Here is a 16,846-nt window from a genome sequence, read left to right on the forward strand (position 1 = left end):
ATTGTTTGGGGTTTTGGGTGTTTTATTTTGGGGTTTTTTTGGGTTTTTTGTTTTGGTTTGGTTTTTGGTTTTTTTTGTTTTGTTTTTGTTTTGGTTTTGTTTAAGTTTTTTTGGTTGGTTTTTTGGGGATTTGGGTGTTTCTGTTAGGTTTTGGTTTTTTTTATGGAATCATGAACCCAAGCACCTTCAGATTACAACAATTCAAATTTTCACAGCTCTTTCTGCACAGTCTGTTGCATTCCTGGGACACAATGGGGGCACTCAATGTTTTAGGGATGAGAATCCATAGGAATTTTTGGGCTCAATGATCTCAGGTTGGTCTTTCCCAACCTTAACAATTCTATCAGCAATGGGCAGGGATAGGTGGAAAAGGGTCACTCTGGCAGCCTGCTTTATATTCCCTCAATGCACTCCCAAATCTGCCTCCTGTGCAATTTACAGCACATCCTGATGGATTTCTGGTCCATGAACTTGCCAAGCTTCCCCTCAAACACTGAACATCAAATGGCAGGGAGCTCTCCAGGCCACCAACCACTGCCTGGGGAAGGGGGTTCTTCCTTTTCTCCCTTATTTTCACCTTCATCTTCTTCCTGATGGGTTGTTTTTTTTTTTGCTAAAAAATGAAAAAAGGATACAGCTCCACATCTGTGTGTCATTTGGCCATGTTGAAACACTGCCCCAAAGCCACTGATGCTCCTGCAGAGCCCCCTGGGAATGTCTGAGCAATTTGTCAGCACTGATTCATTTAAAAAAAACCCCAAAACTACCGAGGAAAAAGGCTGGGAATCCTCCTGGAATGTGCACAGGCGGATCCCAGGGCAGCCCCTGTCAGCAGCACAGGTGAGATGAACGCTGTGGGATTGCTCCCAGCTCAGAGAAATTAATGAGGATGCTGTGCCAGGGTGATCTCTGTCCCAAAGAGATGAAGTGCAAGCTTGGAACATGTGCCAAGCTCCTCTGGAGCTTGTTTCACAAGTGCTGCCCATTTCCCATGCATGCCTGAGGAATTCTGCTTCCCCCAGCTCAAGGTAGGGATGAGAGGAAAGCTGAGGAGTGCAGAGAGCAGGTGGTGCTGCAGCCTCCTCCTCTGGCAAATCCTTGCACAAAGCACCAGGAATCTTTGCCTGGGTTTGGGGCACGGGTTCTGGGCTGGCTCAGCGTGGATGGACTTGGAATTCCCAACTAGGAATTGCTTGGAGGAGGAATAAAAGGCCTTCCCAACTAGGAATTGCTGCATTCCTTTGGAAATATCACATCACAGAATGGTGGAGCTTGAAAAGAATCTCTAAAGGTCATCACATCCAAGGATTAACCCAGCACAGAGTTCACAGAATTCACAGAATCACAGAATTCACAGAATTCAGAGAATCAGAGTCACATAATTCACAGAATCAAGGAATTCACAGGATCACAGAATTCATAGAATTCACAGGATTCACAGAATCACAGAATTTACAGAATCACAGAATTCACTGAATTCCCAGAATGACCAGGTTGGAAGAGACCTCCAAGATCATCGAGTCCAACCCAGCCCCAACCCCTCACCCAAACCCTGGCACCCAGTGCCACATCCAGGCTTTGTTAAACACACCCAGGGATGGGGACTCCACCACCTCCCTGGGCAGCCATTCCAGAACTTTATCACCTTTTTGTAAAAACCTTTTCCCTGCTCTCCAACCTGTATTTCCCTTGGTGCAGCTCGAGGCTGTGTGCTCTGGTTGTGTCAGTGCTGCCTGGAGAAAGAGCCCAGCCCCAGCTGAGCACAGGCACCTTTCAGGAGCTGTGCAGAGTGATGGGGGCAGCCCTGAGTCTCCTTTTCTCCAGGCTGAGCACCCCCAGCTCCCTCAGGGGTTCCTCTCAGGGTTTGTGTTCCCAGCCCCTCCCCAGCAGCCCCATGTTCACCATGAAACCACCCAAACCACAGAGGAGCTCATTTTCTCTCCTGCAAATCCCTGACCAACCTGTTTTCCCTTTCTCCCTGCTCCCACACCACCCTTGTCCACCCCTCTCCTGCCCAGGGCTGTGTCACTGGGGTATTTGAGAGATATTTTGAATTGTTCCCATGTGGGGTTAAAGCTCTGGCAGCCAGGAAGGGATGGGAGAGGACTGGGAGCTGCAGGAGGGAGTGGGAGTCAAACCAGAGCCACCCAAAATCCTGTGGGGTGGGAATGGACACACACAAGGTCCCACTTCTCCCTCCTTCTCCCTGGGACACTTCTGCTGAAGAGGGAAAATTCCCAAAGAAGAGGTTGTTTTGTTGTTTTTTGGGGTTTTTTTTTAAGGGTTCTCCAGGAGCACTGGGAGGGAAGCAGTGAAAACCAGACATGAGCAGAGTGAAGGCAGAAGGGCAAGGCCAGCAGCTTTTTGTCCCCAAAGGTGCAGCCACACAACAGAGCTCCACATTTTGGGGAGCCACATCGAAAAAATTTAAAAAAAAAACCTCAGGTGAGCCGTGAAAGTCACAAATTCTCCACCTAAAGGAGCTAAAAGAGAGGTGCAGAGGGACTTTGGATGTGGAGAAATGGGTCCAAACTGCCAGAAGGCAGGGTTAGATGGGATATTGGGAATAAATTGTTCCCTGTGAGGCTGGGCAGGCCCTGGCACAGGGTGCCCAGAGAAGCTGTGACTGTCACAACTCTGGAAGTGTCCAAGGCCGGGTTGGACGGGGCTTGGAGCAATCTGGGATTGTGGAAAGTGTCCCTGCCCATGGCAGGGGTGGGACTGGGTGAGTTTTAAGGTCCCTTCCAACCCAAACCAGTCTGTGACTCAGTGGTGATGATGATCCTCAGGCTGACTGGGGCAGTGGAGAAAGGTTTGATATCAATCATGGAGAAAGGTTTGATATCAATCATGGAGAAAGGTTTGGTATTAATCACAGGGGGTTGGAGAAAAGCAGAAGAAGGGCTGGAGATATTTCAGCAGAGACACCATTGATTTTTTTCCCATGCTTGCTTTCTGACTCTGGGTTTTCCTCTCCTGGGAAGATCATTTCTGATCCCTGACACATCCAGCAGCTGCTGGGATTGGTCATGAACAGGAGCAAAAAGGTGTTTTGGGCAGGTCTCAGCTCGTGTCCCCTGGGTTATTCATTCCTCACAGGTTTCATTAGGTCTGGCCCTAACGAGGGCTCTGCTGAGCTTTGGACTCCTCCTCTCTCCCCATCCTCCAGTTCTCTGCATCTCCTGAGTGGAAACAACACCAAACTGAGAAACAGGGAGGAGCTGTCAGCACCCCACCCCACGAGGCCAGCACAGAGAGGATGTTTTCCCACTTGGGGATGCTTTATCCAAGCTGCACACACACTCTCTCACACTCACACTCTCTCACACACACAACACAACCGTTTTCTCACCAAGCCCTTGGGATTTTGGCACTCCCTCCCACTCTCCTGGTCGTGCACAGCCCCACTTCCCAGCTGAAGTCGTTGCTGGAGGAGATGTGGAGAAATCTCCTGACTGTTTTGTTTGCAGCAGAGCTGCTGGTGCTTTCCAGGCTGGTTATGAGCAAATAGGAAACAGAAGGAAACCAAATTCATCCTCCCATCCATCCCTGCCCTTGCTGTGTCCCTGGTGCTGCCTGCTTGTCCTGTGGCCATCTCCAGCTCCACATGAAAAGCCCTCCATCAAACCAAGAGCTTTGCAGCCTCTGCTTCCAGTTCAAAGCCTCTTTTTTTCCTTTTGCTGAGGATCTGGAGGGAAGGGGGAAGTGTTCAAAGCCCAGAGTTGGTTCTGAAGTCCAAAGCTGGGGTTTGTTTTATGTGACAGAGCAGAAAAGCCCAGGAATCTGTGAGGGCAAACACCTCCCTGCAAATCAGGTCATTTATTAAACGATGGAAAAAAGGGTTCAGAGCATCAGGGCAGAAATCAAAGAGTATTTGAAGGAGGAGGGAAAGCCAAGCTCTGGCTTTGCCATTCCTGCCCTTCTGCTGGATCCCCACAGCCTGGCAGGCACCGAGGGAGACCAGGAAAATATTTCACTCTTTACCAACCCTCAGAGCTGCCCTTTCCAGGGGGACTCAGGTCAGCTGCCTCACTAAACTCCAAATATTTTCCTAGCTGGCAAATGAAAAAAAAAAACCCCTCCCCGTGTCTGTGCCTGGCTCTGAAGCCAACGTACACGGAGTGATCGAGCCCCTGGCACACACATCTTGCAGGAGCTAATTATAGAATTTGGAAGGCAATGTGATAATATTTTCTTTAGATGTGTGGTGCAGATGTAATTACTTCTCCGGAGATGCCAGCCGCAGATGACGCAGGATGCCCTTATGTAATCACCTTTATTATGCAGCTATGGAAATTTTCCCTCCCTGGCCCATCCCCTCAACTCCTTTTTTTTTTTGTTCCTCACCCTAAATTCTCTGTGGTTCCTTCAGGAGGTGGCAGGTGAGGGCCACAGGGCAGCTGTGACTCCACCACTTCCAGAGAAATGCCATTCCTGGGTTTCCCCATCCATCATCCCTCCGTGAAGGAGCAGAAGGAGTTGATGGCTGTGCATTGGCAGGGCTGGGAAAAGGAAACCTTGGAGCCAGGTTTCCCCCATCCCTGGCATCTCCTGTGCCTTGGACCAGGAGCCAACAGCTCCATCCTCCTGATGAGGAGGAGCACCCTCCCCAAAACAGGCTGGGGATGCTGAGGATGCAAGGAAACTGCTGAGGAAAGCTGGTTTGTCCCTGCAGGGGGAAGGTTTGGTGGGTCACAAATGCTTGAGGTGCTCCAAAGTTTGCTCCAGAATGCAGGAGGATCTCCCAGGTGACCTACAAAGCAATTCCTGACAAGGCAAAACCACACCATCATCACAGCCAAAAATGCTTCCAACACAAGAGGGATTTTTGCCTCTGGATCCTTTCTGAGGTTTCCCTTTTTGCCTGTGGATCCTTTCTGAGGTTTTACATTTTGCCTGTGGACCCTTTCTGAGGATTTCCATTTTGCCTATGGATCCTTTCTGAGGTTTTCTATTTTTGCCTGTGGATCCTTTCTGAGGTTTCCCTTTTTGCCTGTGGATCCTTTCTGAGGTTTTCCATTCTGCCTGTGGATCCTTACCAAGATTTTCCATTTTGCCTGTGGATCCTTTCTGTGGTTTTACATTTTGCCTGTGGATCCTTTCTGAGATTTTCCATTCTGCCTGTGGATCCCTACCAAGATTTTCCATTCTGCCTGTGGATCCCTACCAAGAATTTCCATTCTGCCTGTGGATCCTGTCTGACCTTTTCCATTTTGTCACTTCAAAGTCTCTCTGTCCCACAGCCCACTGAGCTCCAAACCATGGGTATCTCCAGGACAGAGGTGTCCCCCACCACCAGTGCTGCTCAGGGGGGACACAATCCCCTGGCATGACCAGGAAAACCCTGCCTTGGGTTCAGGAAACCCATATATACCCAAATATTCAGGGAAAAGGGTTGGTCAGCAGCCTGGAGGCAGCACATATTTTGGCTCTGTGGTCCCACCCTCTTCCATCCCTCTTCCTGGCCAAACTGGATCCTTCCTTGCTGTTTTGAAGGATTAATATGCGATGCAGAGGGGTGATTCTGTGCTCTGTGATGTGCTGATGCCACTGAAGTTGCAAATCTGGGTTCTGAAGACCTTTCTTTCTTTTTTTCCCTGCATGGCATTGGAGGCAGGGCATGGATTGAGGAGGAAGAGCCTGGAGATGAGCAAGGCTGAATCCCTCAGTGTCTGGGAAGTCCAGAGAGTTGGGAAATGGGGGAATTGGCAACACAGCCCAAAGGAAAGGAAGCCAGGGAGATGGTGGCTGGAGCAGAACTGGAGGCAAAATCCTGGTTCACCCACTGGGGAAACTGGTTTCCAGTCACAGGTCAGTGCCAGTGCCTGCCAAGGAATGTGTCCTCAGGGCTGGGAATGCCCACATTCCTCTGAGGACAAACAGCCACAGGAGGCAGGACTTGGGGGATGTGTTTGTGGCACTCAGGTCATTCATTAACTGCAAATTCCAGATTCCCAGGAGTCCAGGGCCTTCAGGTGGTCATGGATTCAGGGGGCATTTCAGCCCAATCCCTCCCTGTGCTCCATGGCCTGTGACACCTGGGTCCTTGTGTCCTACCCAGAGAGGCCTGGGAGCCACCACAGGGGTGCTCCAGGCTTCCTGCTCCGTGTTCCACTGCCCCTCCAGGAGATCTCCCCCAAAACTTGAGGATTCTCATCCCTCTGCTTCTGCTGAGGCCACTCAGCCACCAATTCCTCCCCAGAGCAGGGGCTGGCCATGATGGAGATGATGGAGATGGAGATTGGAGATGGAGATGGAGATGGAGATAAATGGAAATTGGAGATGGAGATTGGAGATGATGGAGATGGAGATGGAGATAAATGAAAATTTGAGATGGAGATGGAGATTGGAGATGGAAATGGAGATGGAGATTGGAGATGATGGAGGTGGAAATGGAGATTGGAGATGGAGATAAATGGAGATTGGAGATGGAGATGATGGAGGTGGAGATGGAGATGAGATGGAAATGGAGATAGAGATAGATGGAGATGATGGAGGTGGAGATGGAGATAGATGGAGATTGGAGATGGAAATGGAGATTGGAGATGGAGGTGGAGGTGGATGGGACAACATGAGCACACACAACTCAGCCCTGAGCCTGATGTTCCTCCTGGAAAACACCTCCCACCCTGAGCCAAGGGGGCTGTGACAAATCCCTAATTCCTGATTTGGACAGAAGGACACTTCCAAGCAGGATCCTTGAGCACCTGGTGATTTCAGTGTTAATCTGGCTCTCCTGGCTGCAGGCTCCAATTTATTTTTGCTAGGCCTGGCCTGATGCTTTGGGACTGTGAATGGGAGATTTGTTTCTTTCATTCTGGATAATCACCCAAGGATGAATGAATGAATGAATGAATGAATGAATGAATGAATGAATGAATGAATGACACACAGAATGAATGACCAGGTTGGAAGAGACCTTCAAGATCATCGAGTCCAACCCAGTCCCAGCACCTCAACTCACCCCTGGCACCCAGTGCCACATCCAGGCTTTGTTAAACACACCCAGGGATGGGGACTCCACCACCTCCCTGGGCAGCCATTCCAATATTTTATCACTCTTTCTGTGAAAAACTTTTTCCTAATATCCAACCTGATGCATAAGGAATGGTTTTAAACTAAAAGATGAAAGATTTAGACTAAATATTAGGAAGAAATTCTTCCCTGTGAGGGTGAGGAGCCCTGGCACAGGGTGCCCAGAGAAGCTGTGGCTGCCTCTGGATCCCTGGAAATGTCCAAGGCCAGGCTGGAGAGGGTTTGGAGCAATCTGGGGTAGTGGAAGGTGTCTCTGCCCATGGCAGGGGGCTGGAACTGGATGATCTTTAAGGTCTCTTTCAATCCAAACCATTCCATGACTCTAAGATTCCACAATTCTCTGGCATAGACATTTTCTGGGAAACCTGAGAATTCACATCCTCCCTGCAGGCACCTCAGACCTGACCCAAATCCCATGGCCAGGACCCCCAGCACCCACTCTGGGCTTTCAGCACCCACAGGTGGAGATGCTGGATCCTCTCCTGATTTATGGCAAGAGCTGGCCCATGCACCAGGCTGTGGCTTGCCAGCACTGTGAGGCTTTGTCTGCTCTGTGCTGCTACAGGAGGAGACAGCTTATAGCAGCAGGGATGTTTTTCCCAGAACAGGAAACCATCCCTCTGGATGACATCAAGCAGAGTCCTTTGGCTCGCTCGTGCTGGCTCCAGCTGAGCAGGCAGATGTCATGGATTGGAGATGGGAAGTGTCCCCCACTGCAGCAGCTGGCTTCAACCCAGCTTTTTGGGGGCAACCCAGCCTCAGGACCCCCTGGGGCAGCCTGGAGAAGGTGCTCTCCCATCCCCAGCTCTGTGTGGCTATGAGGGGGTCTCACACAGGCTCAAATTATTCCACTTAATGAGCAGGGAAAGCCTCTCCCAGCAGTTTAACTTGCAGAGTAGTGGGGTGTCCCTGTGCTGGTGGACCCCCAGGTGCAGAGAAGGTTTGTTTGACCACACAACCAGTTTATTCTGGTTAACTGAGAAACAAACTCTGGGTGCCATCCTGCTCATTTCTTCTGGGAGCTCAGCCACGGAGCCTGCTCAGGCTGGGATTTCATCAGCATTCCCAGCAGAAAGGTTGGATTTCCTGGCATGGCACAGTCATGCTCCCCTACCAGCCCCATCCTGCACCTTTGGCTGTGGTCCCTGAGATCACTCACAACAAATCAGGCCAGGCAGAATCTCTCCACAAACACAGGGAAGCCTTTGGATGTTCCACACCTATTGATTGTCACAGAAAACAGGGGATTTCCTCTGAAAACAGGGCTGGAAATCTCTGCTTCAGCAGCAGCGAGGGGGGAAGAGCTTCAAGCAGAGCCTGGCAAGGAGGTACTGCAGGAATTCTGCTTTCAGTGCCCAGCCTGAGGGTGTCAAGCACTTACAGGCACAGCCAGTTCACAGCTGAGGTCTGAGCTGGGTTTAGGTTGTTGTGGTGCTGGTTGGGAAGCTCTGGAGGCCTCCAGCACAAATTCAGAACTGTCTCCATCACCAGACCTTGACATTGCCCAGCCAAGGCACTGAGACACGCTGGGATGGAGACACCACTTCATTCATGGCCTCCAAGTGTGTTCCACAGCCAGGATATCCTTGTTTAGGGGTTTTTTTCTGCTCCTCAATTTGAAAATGATCTTCCCTCTAAATAAAGGAGTCTGGGTGAAGAGAGGAGGGAGGCTCTTGCTCACATTGGGATGCCTTGTACCAAAAATGAGCTCCCAGAGGTTTCCAGGAAGAAATCCCAGTGCAGGGAGCCTCTGTCTCTGCTCCCATTCCCATCAAGGCTTTCCACCCCTGTTCCCTGGGGAATGTCCTGGCCCCTCAATGCTCCGTCAGACCTCACTGAGCTGATGTTTTGCTCCTTCTCTGATCAGTGCAAAGAACACTGAACCACCCCAAGGACCTCAGAGAGCTTGGGGATCTTGAAATGGAGCAGCTCCAAGGGAATGGAAATCACCCAGCCAGGGGGGCTGCCAGGAAAAGGGAAAAGAAAACAGAAGGACATGGGAACAAAGAGTTTGGATTTTGGAAGAGTAAATTTTAAAAAGAAGGCATTGGGTGGATGTTCAAAGCCTCAGCCCAAGAGAGAGCAAGGCCATAAATGCTGGGTAGGGAAGGTTTTTCAGGTGGGTAAACCCAACCCTGGAGGTCACCTCAGCTGCTTGGGTCTGGGTGACACAATTTGACCATGGCCACCCAAAAAGGGCAGAGCAGAGAAGGATAAACCCCACAAAGGGCTGGGGCCAGCTCCTGGTGGCTGTGTCCCATGGGGACAGGGAAGCACCACGGCCTGGGTGCAGCAGGAGCCCTGGCACACAGGGGTGCTGGGTGAGAGCTGGGGGTCTCTGTTGGCTCCCAGAGGTGATGGAGGGGCTTTGCTGGAGGTGGGCACAGAGGTTCCTGGCTCAACCACCCAAGCCCTGGGCTAGAAATGAGAGCTGGGGGTTCAAAAGTTCACACCCCACCTCAGAGCATGGGTTATCCTGGATCTCCCAGCCTTCTCCAAAGTCTCTCCTCTCATGATTTATTCATCTGTGGGGAGTGCTAAGACATAGCTCAGCTCCCCAGGGCAGCAGGAGCAGTGTCAGGAAACCGCCTGTCTCCTGTGAGACCGCGACTGCTGCAGCTCCCTCAGGGCAGCCTCAGCCTCCTGTGCTGGGCCAGCTCCCCCAAACCCCTGTGGAAGGGTCCCTGTCCCAGCAGAGCCCCCCAGCCACCTCTGCTCATTGCCAGAGCAGGGATGGAAAGGGCTCTCTGTCTGTGTGGCTGCTTCCAAGCTGCACACACTCCCCCAACCCAACCTATTTGTCAGAATTCTCTGCTTCTGGAGCTTAAGGGCAAAATTGCGAGTTTGAATCTCCACAGGAATGCATTTTGGTATAATTTACACCTTCCCAGTGCACCCCAGCAGTGTGTTTTGCCCTGCTTTAAGTGCACATTAACCCAAATGTGATTATTTTGGCATTATTGCTGTTTTACTGCTCTCACTGTTGTTTGCCCATCAACACCAGCCCCGTGACCGGCGACTCCTTTGATCCCCAGACATCCTGCCAACAGAAAATTCACCTCAGCAAATGCATTCCAATAAGTGGTTAGCTTTGTGTGGCTTTTATTTCCCTCCCTCCACGACTGCAAATAATCTAGAGTAAGTGCTGAGGCTGGATGGCCCCCCAAGGGAAGGCTGATTGCTCTCCTGCCACTGGGAAAGTGGGAAAAGGAGCTCTGGGCCATCCTCTGGATGCTGGAATGGAAAGAGGGCAGCATCCACAGCCAGCTTTTGGCCAGGTGGATGGAGCCTGGGGCAGCCTGGGATGGTGGGTGTGAGACCCCCATCAGATGGGGTTTAAGGTCCTTTCCAAACCAATCCATTCTAGGGATGCATCATCCCATTGATTCCATCTGTCCAATTCTCTGCCTTTCTTTCAGAGCTCTTCACAGCCTTCATTTCAGCCACACAGCTGGGAAGCATCCCCAGAAGGATGGGAAAGTTGGGTCCCCTGATAGAAAGGTCCCAAAATTGGTATTTGAGTGAAAATGAGGTGTTTTGAGCAATCCCCACTTGAAAAAAAAGCCCAATTTGTCAGGCCCCAAAATTCCATTTGAAAAAAGCCCAGCCCTAAATCTCTATTTGTACCCAAACAAGCCCCCCCAGACCCTGAAATCCCCTTTTGAAAAACAAATAAACAAACAAACAAAAACCAAAGCAGGCAGTCAGACCCCAAATCCCTATTTGAGGAAAACCCTGCTGCCACACCCCAAAATCCCCCTTTAGCCAAAATAAGTTACCTGATCCCAAAATCTTGATTTGATCAAAACCAAGTCATCAGACCCCAAAATTCCCTATATTTGTAATAAATAACCCAAACCCCAGCTGTCTGATCCTGAAATCCCTGTTTGAGCAAATTGAATCTCAAACTCTTCATTTGAGAAAAACCAAGTTCTGAGAGCCTGAAATTCCCAATTTGAGAAAAAAAAAGTATAAAATCAAGAGAACCCAACAGTCAGATCCCAAAATTCCAGTTAAGCAAAACAAGCTGTCAGACCCTCAAAACTTTCTCTGTGCAAAACCAAACTGTCAGACCCCAAAATTCCCATTTGAAGAAAAACACAGGGTCTGACCCCAAATTCCCTGACTGAGATAAAACAAGCTCTGAACCCCAAATCTCTATTTGACTAAACCCCAAACCTCCCAAATCCACAAATCCCTATTTGAGCAAACCCCAAAACCTCCCAAATCCACAAATCCCTATTTGGGCAAACCCCAAATCCACAAATCCCTATTTGAGCAAACCCCAAAACCTCCCAAAACAACAAATTCCTATTTGAGCAAACACCAAAACCTTCTAAACCCACAAAACCCTATTTGAGCAATCCCCAAAACCTCCCAAATCCACATATCTTTATTTAAGCAAACCCCAAACCTTTCCAAATCCACAAATCCCTATTTGAGCAAACCCCCAAACCTCCCAAATTCACATATCTCTATCTGAGCAAACCCCAAAACATTCCAAATCAACAAACCCCTATTTGAGCAAACCCCAAAACCTCCCAAATCCACAAATCCCCATTTGTGCAGAAACAAGCCATCAGACCCCAAAATCCCCATCAGAAAACAGAAAAAGGCAAACTCCAAATCCTTCTTTTGGAAAACCCAGTGTCTGACTCCAAAGTCCCCATTTCTGCTAAAACAAACCATCAGCCCCAAATTCCCCTTTGAGGAACAGGGAGCCATCCCTTCCCCAAAGCCCTGCTGGAGGTGGGCAGGGGCTGAGCAAACCACAAAACCTCCCAAATCCACAAATCCCTATTTGAGCAAACCCCAAAACCTCCCAAATCCACACATCCCTATTTGAGCAATCCCCAAAACCTCCCAAATCCACAAATCCCTATTTGAGCAATCCCCAAAACCTCCCAAATTCACATATCTCTATTTGAGCAAACCCCAAAACATTCCAAATCAACAAAACCCTATTTGAGCAAACCCCAAATCCACAAATCCCTATTTGAGCAAACCCCAAAACCTCCCAAATCCACAAATCCCCATTTGTGCAGACCCCAAAACCTCCCAAATCCACAAATCCCCATTTATGCAGACCCCAAAACCTCCCAAATTCACATATCTCTATTTGAGCAAACCCCAAATCCTTCCAAATCAACAAACCCCTATTTGAGCAAACCCCAAAACCGCCAAAATCCACAAACCCCCATTTGTGCAGAAACAAGTCATCAGATCCCAAAATCCCCATCAGAAAACAGAAAAAGGCAAACTCCAAATCCTTATTTTGGAAAACCCAGCGTCTGACTCCAAATTCCCCATTTCTGCTAAAACAAACCATCAGCCCTAAATTCCCCTTTGAGGATGAGGGAACATCCCTTCCCCAAAGCCCTGCTGGAGGTGGGCAGGGGCTGAGCAAACCCCAAAACCTCCCAAATCCACAAATCCCCATTTGTGCAGACCCCAAAACCTCCCAAATTCACAAATCCCTATTTGAGCAAACCCCAAAACCTCCCAAATCCACAAATCCCCATTTATGCAGACCCCAAAACCTCCCAAATTCACAAATCCCTATTTGAGCAAACCCCAAAACCTCCCAAATCCACAATTCCCCATTTGTGCAAACCCCAAAACCTCCCAAATCCACACATCCCTATTTGTACAGAAACAAGCCATCAGACCCCAAAATCCCCATCAGAAAACAGAAAAAGGCAAACTCCAAATCCTTCTTTTGGAAAACCCAGTGTCTGACTCCAAAGTCCCCATTTCTGCTAAAACAAACCATCAGCCCTAAATTCACCTTGGAGGAGGATGGAGCCATCCCTTCCCCAAAGCCCTGCCAGGGGTTGAGCAAACCCCAAAACCTCCCAAATCCACATATCCCTATTTCAGGAAACCCCAAATCCTTCCAAACCCACAAATCTCTATTTGAGCAAACCCCAAAACCTCCCAAATCCACAAACCCGTATTTGTACAGAAACAAGCCATCAGACCCCAAAATCCCCATCAGAAAACAGAAAAAGGCAAACTCCAAATCCTTCTTTTGGAAAACCCAGTGTCTGACTCCAAAGTCCCCATTTCTGCTAAGTTCAGCCCCTCATTCCCCTTGGCGGAGGACGGAGCCATCCCGTCCCCAAAGCCCAGCCGGAGGAGGGCACAAAGAGTTAATTGTGAAAGCTCCTGCGGGCTCCGTGGCCAATCCCACCGAGCCAAGGGCAGCCCTTGGCCCCAGCCCAGCAGCAGGTTGCTCTCCTCAGGTATTATTTTGGAATTTTCCCGGGATACCACGCAGGGAAACAATGAATTTCGCGCTCGGAGGAGGATGGGGAGCTGCAGGATGCACCCCTGGGTTGCCCAGGTAAATCCCAGGTTTTTGTGGGATTTTTCTTTTCCTCTCCTTTCCCCCTCTGGCTTTGTTTGGGGAAGGGTTTGCGGTGGATGAGGGCAGGGCCGAGCTGGTGGGACGCTTTGCAGGTGATTTTTTGGGGGGCACACCGGGTGATATAGGTAGGAACCTCTTTAAGCTGGGTCTCATAAGCTCTTGGAGATCTATTTCACACTTAAGGTAGCTCAGCTACCTTTGGAGGCATAAAATCAGCAAGATCGCTTGGAAACAAAAGGGTTTAATGAAAGACAAAATAAACAGAGGAAAAGCGAGCCAGGTGCAAGAAGTTCTTGCTCTCGGTAAAACACCTCACAAAAGCTATTTGTTTCTTTATTCACTTCTTTTTCTAGGAAGTTGCCCAGCTCCTGTCCAATTAGGTATCCTTAAGTTTGAGGTGAAGTTTCTCAGGCCTATGAGACGCCTTTTTCACCTAATTGAAGAGAAAAACCTCTAAGCTTCTTTCCTTTTTAAAGAGACAAAAAAACAGCTTCGTCACTCCGTCAACAAAACCACATTCCTATAACCGGGCTGCGCTCCTGCGCGGGTCAGGGATGGGGAGGGTGGGGAAAACTGCGATTTTCCCCTCTATAAACCCCCCCTGGATCCAGCAGGGACCCCCCCAGCACCGAGACCTTGCAGCCCGGTGGATTTTAGGGCATCGCTCTGGTTTAGCAGATCACATTCAGCGGTGGGGACCAGGCACCCGCCAGGGGGGTTCGCTCCGAGCGCGGTGTCCGGGCTGGCTCCGCGCCCAAGAAATTCCTCGGGCCGAGTTAATGATAAATCACGGGCTGGGGATGGGTCCCCACTTCGTCCTTCCTGCGGGGACAGAGGTTTGGGTGGAGTTTGGGGATGGCAGAGTCAGGCAGGGCTCCGTGGAACCGATCTGGGGGTGATGGCTCATCCCAAAGGGCAGGATTGGGTCCCCCTCCCCTGCAACATCCCATCTACAGGGGGCTGGTGGCAAAAAGGGGGGGCCCCCCTGGCGTTTGGGGCCATGGAACTGGGGATCACATCGGGATCCCTGAGATTTGGGGCGTGGGGATGTGTGAGGATGCTCAGGGAGGTGCTGGGGAGCCAGGCAAGGGATGTAGCTCCATGCTGGGACACTTCCAGTGGTCACCAGGAGCTTCCCCATGATCTCGGTGCTGGGGAGTCCCAAAGGCTCAGATGGCATCACCTCATCCCCAGCCACCTTCCCAAAGGATCTTCAGTGGACTAGTGCAGGGCTGAGCTGCTGGGAGCCTTTCCAGGTGATTTTTAGGGATGGGATGTACCTGCTGGGCCCTGTTTGCACCAGGGGATCTTCCCAAAGGATCTTCAGTGGATTAGGGCAGGGCTGAGCTGGTGGGATGCTTTGCAGGTGATTTTTAGGGATAGAATGTACCTGCTGGGCTGTTTTTGCACCAGGGCATCTTTCCAAAGGATCTTCAGTGTAATTAGGGCAGGGCTGAGCTGGTGGGATGCTTTCCAGTTGCTTTTTAGGGATGGGATGTACCTGCTGTTTTTGCACCAGGGGGTCAGAGCAGAGCTGGGGTGCACAGAGATGGATTGTTCAGGGTGGGGAAATCTCACCCTGGCTCCCACTGGCAGCCCCTTAACAAAGGGGAAACTGAGGCACACGGGGCTGGGATGACCCCAAGCAGTCCAGCCCATGGAATGGGGCATCCCAGACCCTCAGGGCTGCAGCCAGCACTGAGGCTGCTCCACCAAACTGCCCTTCCCCTGTCCTGAGGGAATCCAGGGAGTTTTCCCTGTGTCACCAAAGCTGGTGCTTTCCTGGGCAGAGGTTGCCATCAGGACCTCACTGGGGACAATGACACAGCTGGCCCTGAGTGTCCTCTGGGGGCAGTCACAAGGGTCACAGATGAGGCCGTGGATGAACCCTTCCTGATGGACACATGGGATTTGGGAAGGCACTTTGGGCTGAGCTTGAAACCATCCTGTCCTGCTGCCCCTAGGGCATGGAAAATCCTTCCATCTGCCCTCAGGTGCATCCTGGAGGATGCCAGCCTGGATCCAAACCCAGGGCTCTGAGAGCAGATGGGGAAAAGGAGGAAAATCCCCCTGAGAATGAGGACTTTGGCCAGGGGAATGCTGGTGGATGTCCAGTGTGGCTTGTAAAAAACTCCATGGCAGGATAATTCCTGGTGGAAAGGACTCCAGGAGCCCTCCAGGCCATCCTGCTTCTGGTGGACCCTGCCTGGTCCATTCAGGGCTTGAAAACCTCCAAGGATGAGACAGGAAAGCCTCCCTGGGACTGTACAAATGTGCCTTGTGACACCTCCCCATCACCTACTGAGGTTTCTCTGGGGCTTTGCCCACCTTGCTGCAGCCTCCAGAATAATTTTGATTTCTTCCCTTTTTGATTTCTTCCCTTTTTGATTTCTTCCCTTACTGAAACAGCTCAAGACAGGCATGGTCTGCCAGGTGCTTGGCTTTTCATTCCACTCTGCCTGCTTTTTCAGATCCAGAAAATCCTGGGGGTTAAAACTGGGATAAAACCCCCAGAGATGAGGAGCTGGGATGGAGGATGTGGGCTTGGGACAGGGGGAGCAGCTTGCTCAGGGTGAGCAATAGCCATGCCCAGATTGATTTACTGATATTTTTTTTTACTGTCAGAAAGAGGTTTCCAGGAAGCTGTGGCAGGGTGTCCATTCCAGGAACAGCCTGAGGGAGCTGAGAGGGAAGGAGGGACAAGCAGGAGGGCACAGAGCCAAGGCCACAGTGCAGATTGTGGCTGTGCTTTGCCACGATTCCCCCTCCTGCCACGTCCTGGGGGATGGGGACAGGGTGGCACTGGACTGTGTCCCTTAAACACAGCGAGCAACTGGGGGAGGAAAACTGATAGCAGAGTGGGAGGGAGGGCCAGGGAAGGTGGAGCAGGCTGCTCTGCTCAGGCTGTGTCAGGAACAATGGGGCCTTTATTGGGGAAGAGAGGTGGCGAGGCTGGCAGGGACAGTTTGGTGCTCAGAGAGTTCCTGGGCCAGCTGGGGGACAGGGCCCTGGCGTGTGGGATGGGACAGTTTGGTGGCCAGGGTCCCCCTAGGCAGCTGTGGGGGCTGGGAACTGGGACAGGGGGTGGGACAGGTTGGTACAGCCGTGGGGGTGGGGAAATGGGAAATAATGGGAAATGGGAAATGGAAATGGGATGGGACAGGTTTGTAACCGATGCATCCCTTGGCCAGCTGGGGGGACAGGGAAAAGGGGTGTGGGACAGTCTGGTACCCATCATGTCCTTTGGTCAGAAAGTGGAGCAAGGAACAGGGATATGGGATGTGGGATATGGGATGTGGGATGTGGGACAGGATATGGGATAGGGAATAGAGGATAGGGGATATGGGATATGGAATGGGACAGTCTGGTACCCATCACGTCCTTTGGTCAGCAAGTGCAACAAGGAACAAGGATATGGGATAGGGGATAGAGGATAGGGAA

At 50.8% G+C, this 16,846-nt stretch overlaps 1 protein-coding gene across 3 annotated transcripts in view; it reads left to right on the forward strand.

The window, feature by feature from the left end:
* The window catches only part of LZTS3 (leucine zipper tumor suppressor family member 3), a 55,466-nt gene that overhangs the window by 18,034 nt on the left and 20,586 nt on the right, over nt 1-16,846 (forward strand). The window contains exon 1 of one of the 3 annotated variants that reach the window (XM_071447484.1): nt 13,255-13,381. The exons of the other annotated variants lie outside the window; for them this stretch is intronic. The gene's annotated coding sequence lies outside the window, so the exon portion shown is untranslated. Of the gene's footprint in view, nt 1-13,254; nt 13,382-16,846 lie in introns of those variants that run through there. 3 annotated transcript variants of the gene reach the window in all.

Source organism: Agelaius tricolor, unplaced genomic scaffold (assembly GCF_023055355.1).
Source record: "Agelaius tricolor isolate 1412-34295 unplaced genomic scaffold, bAgeTri1.0.p SCAF_24, whole genome shotgun sequence".
NCBI lineage: Eukaryota > Metazoa > Chordata > Aves > Passeriformes > Icteridae > Agelaius > Agelaius tricolor.